This window comes from Nomascus leucogenys, chromosome 5, assembly GCF_006542625.1.
Source record: "Nomascus leucogenys isolate Asia chromosome 5, Asia_NLE_v1, whole genome shotgun sequence".
In the NCBI taxonomy this organism is placed as follows: domain Eukaryota; kingdom Metazoa; phylum Chordata; class Mammalia; order Primates; family Hylobatidae; genus Nomascus; species Nomascus leucogenys.
The window spans coordinates 61,328,597-61,342,006 of record NC_044385.1 but is presented as its reverse complement, the minus strand read 5'-3'; positions in this window follow the sequence as shown (position 1 = coordinate 61,342,006).

The following is a 13,410-nucleotide window of genomic DNA, read 5'->3' as shown; positions in this document are numbered from 1 at the left end:
ACACATACACCTGTCAATTCCAGGCCACCAAGACTGCTATTCAAAAACTCAGAAGACCAGGCGTGGTGGCTCATGCCTGTAATCCAAGCACTTTGGGAGGCCGAGGCAGGCGGATCATTTTAGATCAGGAATTCGAGACCAGCCTGACCTGGTGAAACCAGACATGGTGAAACCCTGTCTCTACTAAAAATACAAAAATTAGCCAGGTGTGGTGGTGGGTGCCTGTAATCCCAGCTACTCAGGAAGCTGAGGCAGGAGAATCCCTTGAGTCTGGGAGGTGGAGGTTGCAGTGAACAGAGATGGTGACATTGCACTCTAGCCTGGGCAAAACAGCAAGACTCCCTCTCAAAAAAAAAAAAAAAAAAGACACTCAGATTTGGGGGTAAATCTAAATAGTATACCTAGGTTCTGAACTAGAAATTCAAAGTTTAAAGGCCAAGTAGCTTTGTTTTGAATAAACTCAATGGGGATTTTGCCTCAAATGGGAGGAAAGAACTATGCCTTCAAATAGGTGGATTTAACTCCACTGTCTAGAAGGAGTAGGGGTGTAATTTACAAAAGGGAAGCTGAGTTTAAGGAGAAAATGTGGAGCGAGAATGGCAAAGAGGAGGACACAGCTCTATCTGAAGATGGATATCTACTGGGCCCTCAGAAATGGTGCCAGGTGGGAATATTGGCCCAGAGTCAAAGTGTCGTATTTTATTTCTTAAGAGAAGCCAGGAATTCCAATTTTATCTAATATGTCATCATTTTTATATTTTTATTACTTAGTTTCTTTGTGAAATTCAGAAGGTCTCATCTTTCCAATGAGTTACCACTTTCTAGTTTTTGTCATAGAGTCAAAGAAAAGGTATTTTTATTTTTAATTTATTTTTATTATTTTCAAATTCCTTATTTGGAATTTGATGCTCATCTTGTAGGTTTTTTTCCTCTACTCACCTTCCCTGTATGCTGAAATTTGGGCGTGTATAAAGAATGGATTACCTACATTCTGAAAACGAGAGGAAAACTGCTTGTTAATTCTTTTGGAGATGAAATCCAAATCCACTGGAAGATTCATGGGGCACATTCCTGGAAATCTAGCTTCATCTTCCTCTTTTGAGGCTAGCTCTCCTATTCAAGAAGAGTAGAGCATTAGGCAGCTAGAGATAAACTAAGTCTAAAGAGACTTTTTCTCAGAAAGATTTATTGCTCTGAGAAGAACATTTGCACTCCGGAAGGCCTGCTGATTGAACTTCTGAATTCTTCATTAAGTCTAGGAAGGAGACTTTTTGTCGAAGACTCCATTACACAACATTCTTCACAAGGCTCATCCTCCTCTTCAAAGGTCCTTAACACCAGAATAGACCTAACAGCTTCCTCTTTCCACTAGGGACACCCCCACCCATAAAGCTGGCACTACTATATATTCAAGCATATGTCACTGTAAATTATGTACCCATATAACCCGGAGCACTTGAAGATAGAGACTCTCCCTGAAAAGAGAAATAAAGGAATCTTGTTTAAATAACCTCTATCTCTAGATGATTTAAAATACTTTGACAGATATATATTTTTATTTGAAAAAATGAATCAAAAATAATTCAATCAGAAGAGCAACATCTGTTACTAATCAATAGTCTTGCAAAAGAATTAAAATGGTCTTTTTCTCTCCCCTGAAGTCTACTGATAAGTTTTTAGATCCTATGCCATTCATTGAGATCAGATGCATTCACTCTGCATCAGATCTTGCAATTACATAAATAATAAAGTCCTCAAGGCTGATGGCATGGGAACAGTGGAATGTGTAACAATATAATCAAGAGAAAAATCTATATTTAATATAAAGCATTCTAACACTGTAGAGTAAGATGAATTTTAAACCTCTTTGTTCTCTGAGGCCAGGTTGTTCCATAGCTAATGTTTTTTACTTGTATTAAATCTTGTGCCATTTTATCTGAGATGATGTCTTGTTTTCTTTGTTTATGACTTTGGAAATTATTATAACAAGAAATGTAAAAGAGGCGATGGAGCAAGTACAAATGGATAAAACAGCATTCACTACCCAACACAAGTGTAAATGGGGCCAATAACTTTTTAACTTGACAGTCTCTTAATCTTTTCTAGTGAGCTCAGTGATGATTTTTCTTGTTTCAAAACCTGTCACAGCATTCATTTGTGACCATTTTTATTGCTGGGATTAGTTGAGGTCTATCAATTCTAAAACTCCAGCTCAGCCCAACGAATGTCAACTTTAATCACCAAATGCCAAGTAATGTAAGAATTCCAGTGTGTACCTTTGTGGTTATGATTACACTTTAAAACAGCACTATAGTTCATGGACTGACCTAAGCCAGCAAAAATTCAAAATATGGGAGGTCTCTGAATAGGGACCATGCCTTTTGTTCTCTCTAAAACCTTTAGCTATATCATTTGCCAGCTCCCAAAGTCAAAATAGAGAGCAGTGGTGTTAAACTTACCAAAGTGGTTGTAATTCATATGTACACACTGACCACCTGCCCATGTCCTTGGCTTGTCTGGATATGAAAATGTTTTCACTGGAACCTCACCATTGATATCTGGCTTAGTGCTGACATTTAATTTGCATTATTTACCAAGGCATGCTATCAGATTTGTATGGCTATTCCTAAAGCTGGATTTACAGATGTCTCCTGGCATACTGAGGAGGTCATCTGATAGAGATTTAGAGAATATACCAAGTGCCTTTTGATATCTGCATTTGGATAATGTTTAGAAGGAGTGATGGTGTTTGCCCTGCTCCACCCAGGAGGGCCAATTTGGAATATAAATGATTGCTTTTGGCAAGGGAAGCTTATGAGCTTCTGCCCTGTCCTCCTGCTGAGCAGAGAAATAGAGCTGGGAATACAATGCTTTGTGGTGAATCTAGAGTGTTCCCAGAAATAAATTATCTTTTGAATGAGCTGAAAAATTTTATAATTCCCTCTGATGGTTTAGCAGAAGCACAGCACCTGGACTGGCCATCAGAGGCTCCAAGAAGAATGGCCGTCAGCTTAGGTGTGCAAGAGGAAAGAGTCTTTTAAGACACTGACTTGCTGCAGACTTGTAGCATGAGCCCATGTTGGGTGAGGCAGGTAGAGGCCAGGCATCCAGACACCCAGACACGTGCATACATGGGACTGCCAACCAAGCAGGGTTGCCAGCCAGCAGAGTCAGAGAGACACTGCCACCAAAGGTGTTTGTGCACACCATAAGGGGCTTCACACAACTGAAAGACAATGGTGGTCTTTCATGTGAAGGTGGGCTTGTTCTAAAGGTGGTGTTCCTTCTCCTCTGGCTTCTGAGTCACGCCTAAGCTTTTGAAGCAAATGTCTACCCCAGGCTCAGTCCTCATGAATGCGAATCTGTGATCTGGGATAGGGCCTGGGCGTTGTTTATTAAGTTGCAGTGATGATTCTGACAATGCAAGCTGAGTTTGAGAACTACCACCCTAAGGCATAAAGTTCCCGCAGAACATCATGTATTAGAAGAATCAAACCAAAACAAAACAAAAAACAAGCTTTAGTGAGTGGATTGAAGAGGCTATGGGCCAAATAGGAGGAGGAGGGAGGATAAATGCACATAGATTCCTAGGAAATCAAGCTATGATTAAAAACAAAACAATGGCTTCAAATGTTAGGATCCATAAAAATCCCTGAGAAGCTTGTTTAAAATACAGATTCCTTGGCACATGTCCAGAGATTCTGAATCAGTAGATCTGGTCTGGAGTCAGGAATCTGAGTTTCAAAATATGCATTCCAGTAGAATCTGATACAAGTGTCATAAAGTTGACACTATGTTTACCAAAAAAAAAACAACAAACCATGATGTAAGCATTTTCTTATTTTTCAAATTGTCAGAGGGTATATCTACGCAGAGGACATATGTATTCTCTATATCCCGTATAGACATCTATATCCCATACATAAAATACAATTCTGCAATAAAGATTTCTTCCTCATTTAGGTTAATCATATAGGGCATTCAAGGAATGCCTTATAATTCACTAAAATATTGCCCACATATGGAGTATTATTATGAGATGGACCACAAAAACAGTATTCTACTAGATGTTGTGTTTTTATTCTGATTCTGTCATAAATTTTTGAACTAAATCCCAGTGGGTAATTTATACTGATTAAGTAAGAACTTCAAAATCTATGGTGAGAAATCCATTCAAAAGAGAACTTCAAGAGTATGCACATCTAAGTCAAAATGGTCATCGTTAGTTCATCAACTTCTGCATGCAATGAACTCTTTGGTAGGGTTAAAAGTTATTCAGAAAACTTGACCCACCCCATTTGCCTTACCACTAAAAAAATCACAAAGCAGGCCTTCAGAATGATTGTAAAACATGGCCTTGCCATTACTATGACACCTGTTCATTCACTTCTATAATATTTTGTTATTTTTCCAAACTAGTTGGGGGGTTTGGAGAGGCTAAAGAAAAAGTATAAAAACAGGTAAGGCCTAGATTTCTTCCTCGAGGATATTATAATCCAAGTGAAAGATAAGAGTCACATGTGTGAAACAATTGTGAATAATTTACAAGTATAATTAAGTGTATTATTTGTAAGTGTAATTAAGTGCTAAAATAAAATTATTACTAAATCAATTGAGACAGAAGCTACATTATATATGGAGCTCACAGTGCAAGAAAGATGAGTAAAAGCTGGGTCATTCAGGCAAACTTCCTGAAGGAGGTGGGGCTAGAGATGCCATTAGATTTATATTAGCTACTTATTTAATGCATGCATTGTACATAAATGCAAATCCCAAATCACTCAATGGACTTGAATCTTTTTTTTTTTTTTTTTTTTGAGATGGAGTCTCGCTCTGTTGCCCAGGCTGGAGTGCAGTGGCATGATGTCGGCTCACGGCAACCTCTGCCTCTCGGGTTCAAGCGATTCTCCTGCCTCAGCCTCCCAAGTAGCTGGGATTACAGGCGCCCGCCACCACACCTGGCTAATTTTTGTATTTTTAGTAGAGACGGGGTTTCACCATGTTGGGCAGGCTGGTCTTGAACTCCTGACCTCAAGTGATTCACCTGCCGCAGCCTCCCAAAGTGCTGGGATTACAGGCGTGAGCCACCACGCCCAGCCTGACTTGAATCTTTGAATGAGTTCCTAACCATTCCTATCCTGGGCAACAGGAGCTCTGCACGTGTTATTTACTTTACCTATCATCATAGATATCTTTGATATTATCAATGTTGGAATTATTAGGTCACTTGTTTTTTACTGATGACCAGAAATTCCTAACTCCTGCATGCTTTCTCATTATTTTAGGGCTCACCTCCTGTTTCTAGATATTTTACTGTTCATTCCCTGTCTCTTCAATCCTGTGGCCCTTATTCAGCCTCCCTAGTATCAGGGTAGAAGGGTATAAGAAATAGAAATTATTTAGCAGAGCGTTCTGGCAAGTATTAAGCAGTGAGTATATCTACTATTCTTAACTCTTAGTAAATGTGGCTAAAAATACATACAGTTAACACAGCTGTATCAATGGTCAGTGTGGTTTGTTGGGGAGCTTAGTGAATAAGAAGAGAGGAGGAGAAATTCATCAAGTCCCACGTCCTTAGGGGTTTAACATATGGCATCTAATGCAGTGCTCAAAACTACTCATAAAAGTAGAAAACCCAAAAGATTTTATGGAAGAGAAAACCAAGGTTCAGAGAGAGGAAGCAAGTGGCCATGGTCATATCAGAATTTGTACTCAGTGCTATCCAACAAATTCCATCCTCTTTCTGGCGCATCAACACACCTAGTGACAACCCAAGGAAGCGCTCCCACGACTCAGCATTCTGCAGTTTCGAAAGCACTTTTTAATTTTATTTATTTATTTTTTAAATTTCAATTTTTATTTTAGATACAGGGGGTACATGCACAGATTTGTTACATGGGAATATTGCATGATGCTGAGGTTTAAGGTATGAATCTTGTCATCCTGGTAGTGAGCATAGTACCCAATCAGTAGTTTTTTAACCCTCCTCTCCACCGTCTAGCAGTCCACAGTGTCTGTTGTTTCCATATTTATGTTCATATGTGTTCAATATTTAGCTCCCACTTATAAGTGAGAACATGCAGTATTTGATTTTCTGTTCCTAAGTTAGTTTGCTGAGGTTTTTGACCTCCACCTCCATCCATGCTGCTGCAAAATATATGGTTTCATTCTTTTTCATGGCTGCATAGTATTTCATGGTGTATGTGTACCACATTTTCTTTATCCAGTCTAACACTGATGGCCACCTGGGTTGATTCCTTGTCTATACTACTGTGAATAGTGCAGCAATGAACATACAAGTCAATGTATCTTTGGTAGAATGATTTATTTTCTTTTGAATATATACACAGCAATGGAATTGCTGGGTCAAATGGTAGCTCTGTTTGATGTTCTTTGAGAAATCATCAGACTGCTTTCCATAGTGGCTGATTTTACTGATTTATAATAACAACCACAAAAATAGAGGAACAACCGATTCTGTATTTTATTTTATTTTATCTCCATTTTCCTGATGAAAAAATGAAGGCCTAAAGATGTTAGGAAACTTGTTCAGTAGTGAATTATTCAGAAAAGGGTAAGGATTCAAATAAGAGTCTGCTAATGCCAAAGTTAATGTTCTCTTTTCCACTAGATTGTATTGCTAGCAGTTCAGTTGGACTTGAGGATGACTCAAGTACTCAACAGAAGAAAGTTATTTCCACCCACTGAGCTGCTTGAAATTTTATCACTGGAATCTTATCGTTTGGGTTTCCTCTTATCTTTAAGAGTGCTATCATAGAGTTCATATGTTCCCCAAAGATGTACATGCACTATTGCTCATCACAATTTTGTTTAAATCAGAAGTTATATGTTACTGCTTGACAACTCCAAACATCGTATTTCAAAATTATAATGATTGATTTATCTAAGATTCCTCCATTTGAGCCTGACTTAACTGGGCTGGGCAGTTCTCCTGATGGTCTCTCCTGAGATTCCTCAGGTGGCTGTAGTCATTGGACAACTTGACTAGGGCTGGATGGTTCAAGATAGCCTCACTCATATGTCTGGCACTTTGCTAAGATCATGTGACACTCCAGTTCCTCTCCAAATCATCTCTCCAGCAGATTTTGTATATGGTAGCAGCATGATTCCCAGAAGACAAGACTCAATGCTTGAGTGCTTTTCCAGTGTTCGCTTGGATTACATTTGCTGATGTACCATTAGCCAAAGCAATTCATCGTGGACAGGATAATGCCTCCTCCCCAAAGATGTTCATGTACAATTCCCCAAAACTCGTGACTATTTTAACTTACATGGTGAAAGGGACTTTGCAGATATGAGTAAGTTAAATATCTTGGAATGGAAAGGTTATCCTGGACGATTTGGGTGGACCTTATAAGGGTCCTTACAAGAGGCAAGAGAAGAAGAGTTTCTGCCCTTGCAGAAAGTGTAATCTACTGCCCTTGAAGATGATCTGTTTTACTCAAGGAAGCAAAATACGCACTTACGAGAAAATTAGATAATATAAGATTGCAGTAACGTTTGAGTGACAATCAACTAGGTAGGGAAAATACATAGAGGAGAAAGAGCAACTTATCAAAGCCTGGTCTTGGGGGCAGGTAGCTTTGAACTGACATTGACGATAAGTGAGGATACATGTGCTCATGGAACAAAGGACAAAGTTTGCAGGGATAGGCAGAACCAGCAGAGGAAACAGTCCTAATAGAGACATAAACAAACTCAGAATATAGAGTAGGCACACATTTACCTGAGTAAAACAAGAGGTTTATGTATTGGAGTAAAAGATAACTTAGGGTGAAATCATTGAAAAAAGCAACAGAGGAAGAGAGCTTCAAAAACTAAGGTGAAAAAGTCAGAATGAAATTTTAAAAATATATATTTTTCGTGTCTTTGCTTTGTTTTGTGTTTAACCGTCTTGACAACAGAAGAGGTATACGCTAAGTTGTTGTTTTCTTATTTTGTGTGTTTTTTTTAATTATTCCTTTGGAAAAAATATTTTTTTTAATTATTTTAGTGGCTCCAGATCTCCTACTAATCTGATATAAGTCTGGTCAGGCCACACTGTGTGCAATTTCGGGGCTCTGCCAACATTAGAAAGATACCTACTTAAACCAAATTTGATTTAATAGAAAACAAAAAGAAAAATATTTTAGTGCTTCATAACTCATTGCCCCAAAGATAACATCATGACATGCTTACTTGCCTACTCTCACTTTCAGCTTTTTATAAAGCTTACTCGTGCAATAAAGAGATGCAAATGACCAAACCTACTTTCTCTGCTTGTCTTATAATGGGAGCACAATAGGTACAGAACAAATGCTGGTGCAAAAGTTAAGAATGCATTGAACCCAGGGCTCCAAAGGGGAGGGGAAGCACATCTAGGAATTTCCCATTTGTAAACCAGACTTTGAATCTAAGACACTTGGGAGTTAAGGTGGAAAAAAAAGAGGAATGTGACACTATTCCCTCCAAAAGATTGTTTTTAAGTGTTAAATCTCCCACCAAGAAGGACTGATACAATTAGGGTGGAAATAAAAGAGGCATCTGTTCTAGTTCATCAGACAGACCACCTACCACACTTTACTTTAAGCCTCCCAGCCTCTGACATGTCCAACTTTTTCTGTTTCAAAGGAAACATTACTAGGTTCAGCAGCCACAGATGGAGCTCTGACAATTGTGATGCGCCTGCTGTCACTGTGCAAGTCAGGGTCATCTATCAATGGTGTTTTAGTCCTGATATTGCCTCAAACTAAGAGACTCCACAGGGTAGAGGCTCTAGTGTGTAGGGCAGGAGGCAGAGGACCCTTGTTCTTGTCGCCTTCTGTCCTTAGCATTTGCAACAGGTACCATCGGGCAGACAGAACAAGGGCACTCCTCACCTCATCTTTATCCTCTGAGAAGCAAGAGGTGGACTTTGCATGCTCTGATGTGATTGACAGATATTTTTAAAAACTAAACTCATACTTAATTTTTATTTCAATTTGATGTTTTTGCATGTTTGATTTTTTTGAAAGTCAGATCAATTAAAGCAAACGTGCTTCTGTGGCAAAGCATGTGAAGTGAGAAAAATGGAAACAGTGATTCCATCGTATTTCACTAGTCAGAGCCATATTTCTCTCAGGGGAATTTGGAATTTGGAGAGGGAATTATTGCCTATAAAGAGATGGTCGTGCTTGGGGCTCCTAGCCTGACACCTCCCGGTGCTCCATTTCCTCAGAATACATTTTTTCCAGCTGCTTTTCTGTTTAAACTGTGATTTAGCTATTGTGCTTATGCTTGATTATTATAGTGAAAAGAGATTTATTATTATAACTTATATTTGAATTTGTGAGCAAATTCTGTGGTAGCAGTTTGAATTCTTTAGAAACTCAGATAAGAGGAGGCCCTACTGAACAAAGGCAGCACAAGCAGTTTATCGAGAATATTCAGAGAAAATCAGATTTTAAATGTCCAGTATCTTACGCTTTGACATGCATTCAAAACTTAAAATTATTTTAACCCTGGAAAAACTGATTTCTACCACAGAGTAGCTTCTGTTATTTTAGATGATCTAATCTTTGGGGAGGGTCTGCACTTACTCTAGTGGCCCCACTGGATCTTCTCAAGCCATTTTCTGGAGCACAAAAATAGGGCCCCACTCCGAGGAACGCTGCATGAGCCTGGGGCACTGTGGCCCTGACGCCTGTCCTGCACCATTCCCGCCCAGCGCGGCCTGGCAGGGAGAGGGCTATAACGGTGCATCCCTCCAGACGGGCATTTTAAAAATACACACAGGAAAACCACATCATCCATTGTCCCGTTTTAGCTTTCGCTCAAGGGAAAGTAGTATTTTCAAATCATTTCAATGAAAAGCATCAATTTTAAGGTCAGATAAAATATCTTCCTTTAGATTTAAGAATGTTCCATCCTATCTGACAGCCTGCTGCCAGGCAATGCTTTCACTCGTACAAGGCCACGGGTGATTTTAACCACTCTGCTTGCAGGCAGGGCCTGTGTGAGTGTCCGTGCTCAGCTCTTTGGGGCTCTGCTAAGAAAGCTGTTCTGGTGGAGACTTCTCATGGCCATATGACGTGACGTGCTGAGAAGATCAACAAGGGACATTCAGTTACTGAACTCTTAGGGAAAATTCTATATAGCGCTATGAATATTTATGCCAGAGGAAATGAGAACCTGCACAGATTTTATGTGGCAAATGCTCACAAAAATAGTGTCTAGTCCTCTAGCTGTGTTATATGGTTCTGAACCAGCGTTCTCACAAAACAGAGGAACTCACAGTTTCCACACATTGAAAGGGAAAGGCTCCATCAGAGATGAATCAATGCCTCATTGTCCTATAATTGTCTTACAATGAAACACTGTAAGAATGTAGACATCCTTAGTATGTCCTCACTAGCTGCTAATTTCAGACAATTTGATTTCCAAAACATCTGTAGAAGACAAAATGTGAGATTTTTTCCTCATCATTAATGTAATACATTTCTTTGTAGCTAAGTTGAAAGAAAAAGCTTAAAAAGAATTTTAAAATGACTCACAATCCCATATCCAACAGCTAACACTATTGTTAACACTATTGACACGTGGGTGTATTCCTTTCCAGCCTTAAAAATAATTTGTGCATATTTGTACATTTTTGATTACACAGAAATATTTTTTTAAAAGCTGTTTTCAAGACAAAGTAATATCACAATAATAATCAAGTACTGAATGTCAAACAAAATCAATAAAATTCTGTCAAACTCTAAGTCACATTTTCGATATCTTCTTCTTGCCTTAGTGGGCTGCTCCGAAGTGGGAGCTGGGGAAAGAGCCTCCCTTGCATTGGCTATGGCAGCATAAATGCTGCTTTGCCCACACAGATCGGGTTCCCGTCACCTGCCTCAGCTTAATTATTAATAGACTCCTGTCTCACCCTCAAAGGTATCCCAGTTGAGACAATAAATTATATGGTCACCCTCTGTAAAAGGCAGGCTGCTTTTAATGCCTCCACACACTTTTCAGGGGAAATTAAGTGTTCACCTGGGTATTGAATCTGCTTATCCAGGGAAAAATCTTTTTCTCCTGTAGAGGGTTTTGTTGGTGGTCTCTTACCCAGACTGTCGCTTATAATTGTCTCTCCCTAGAGCAAAAGAACCATTTAGTCAACTCTGCTTTATTCAGGGGCAGGGGGGTCGGGTATGGGGGTTAGGGGAAGAAAGCCCCACCGTAGTAATCCAGAAGAGTTCTTTTGAGGAGACAGGGTGGGAAGGGGGAGGTGGAATGAATAATGTTGAAGTGTATACACTGAGAAATGGATGGATTGGGTTGCTTGCACCGGAGAGGTCATTTTTCAATGCTGCCGAGTGCGTTCAGTCCATCAGCTCATCTCTTAACTTTGTCTGCACTTTAAATTTTTTATGGATCAACCCAAGGGTAATGAACCAGAAAATCCTATGGCTATTGTGTTTTTGTTATGAATTCCTGTTCCTAGGAGTTTGCAACTCAGGTGCAAAAAATAGTTGTTCTGACTTGAAATGACTTGAAAATTGAGGTAAGAGGTTCAAACATGGGGGCAAATATTTTCTTAGGGGCTGCCTGATTAATAGCTAGGATAGGAAAGTGTCAGGAAATGTGATATTTAGATCTTTCGAATTCTAATAAAAAAGAAATTTGGAGGGAAGTAAGGGAAATGTGCTATCAGCCATCAGCTTCACTATTGGTTTCTGTTTCGATATGGACTTTAATTTGATTCACAAATTTATTTTTATACTTTTCTGGTTGTTTCTTTGTTCTGCAAGTGTCTTTTTCCTCTGGAAAGAGTTTCATGAAGGTGGATAACTTTTCTCTGTGTCAGTTTGCTTTTTTTTTTTTGGAAATGGAGTGCAATGGCGTGATCTCAGCTCACCTCAACCTCCACCTGCCGGGTTCAAGCAATTCTCCTGCCTCAGCCTCCCAAGTAGCTGGTACTACAGGCATACGCTACCATGCCTGGCTAATTTTGTATTTTTAGTAGATATGGGGTTTCACCATGTTGGCCAGGCTGCTCTCAATCTCCTGACCTCAAGTGATCCACCTGCCTCAGCCTCCCAAATTGCCGAGATTACAGGCATGAGCCACCGTACCCGGCCGATGCTAATGCCTTAATAAGTACCTGAAGCATAATGGGTTCTTGCATGTTTATTGAATTCTCAAGACTTAGCTGAGACTCTTTATGGAACTGGTACATAAGCATAGTCCCCATTGTCTGGTATTAATAGCCTTAACTTCACCATTTCTGTCCGTTCTTTCTCTTTCTCTCTGTTTTTTTCAGATCTCAAGTGTCCAGTATTGAATTAATCATAATCAATGGCTAATGACACACACAATCATACTATAATCCTGGATCCATTATAGCCCTCTTTTACTCATTTACTTTCATTTATTCATTCATTTAATAATATATCAAATTCCTGTGAACCACTACCTCATCAAAGACCTGCCCATTCACGTGCATGCTCTTCCCCAACCCATCACAAATTGGCCTAAATAATATGTTGTCTACATTTACATGTTTCAGGGAATTATTCTGAATGTCTCTTCTGATATTTTCTTTTTGACTGAATGTGACTTTACAGAGATGCATCTATGTTGTTGCATGAGCTGCCATTCTTTAATTTTCACTGCTCATGACATTCCATTGTATGTGTCTTAATTTCTGTGAACAGGCATTTGGGTTATTTCCAGGTTTTGGTAGTTAAGGTAATTAAGGAAATGGTTTCTATGAGCATTCTTGGAATGTCTCTTGATAGACACATATCTGGGTGTTCTGCTAGGCATGGAATTCCTGGCTCATAGAGTGTGCTAATGTTCAGTTTCACAAAATAGTGCCAAAATGTTTTCCATGTGGTTGTACGATTTGTACTCTCTCTAGTGATGTATGAAAATGTCCACTGATCTACATCCTTTCCAACATTTGGTATTGTCAGACTTCTTAGTCTTCAACAGCTAAAGGGGTTTAAGATGGCACTTTATTTGATCTTGATTTGCACTTCCTTAATTAATGCCTTTGAATGTCTTCTCATGTTTGTTACCATTAGTGTTTCCTCTTATGCAGAATACCTGTTCTTGATTTTTGTTCATTTTTCTGTTGTGTAGTTTGTCCTTTTTCTTATTCCTTCGAACATGTGTTTCTGTTGTGTGTGCGTGGTTGTTTTTTGCATATTCTTGATACTAACCCTTTGTCACTTTTATGTGTTCCAAATATCTTCCCCCAGTTTGTAGCTTGTCTTTTGCCTTATGTAAGATGTCTTTTGATGAACATATTTTTTAAAAAATCAGTATAATCAAATGAATAATTCTTTTTTGTTATGTTTGGCACTTTTGGTGTCATGTTTAAGAAATATTTCCCTACCCTGAGGTCATAAAGCTGTTCCCTTACATTTTATTCTAAAAGTT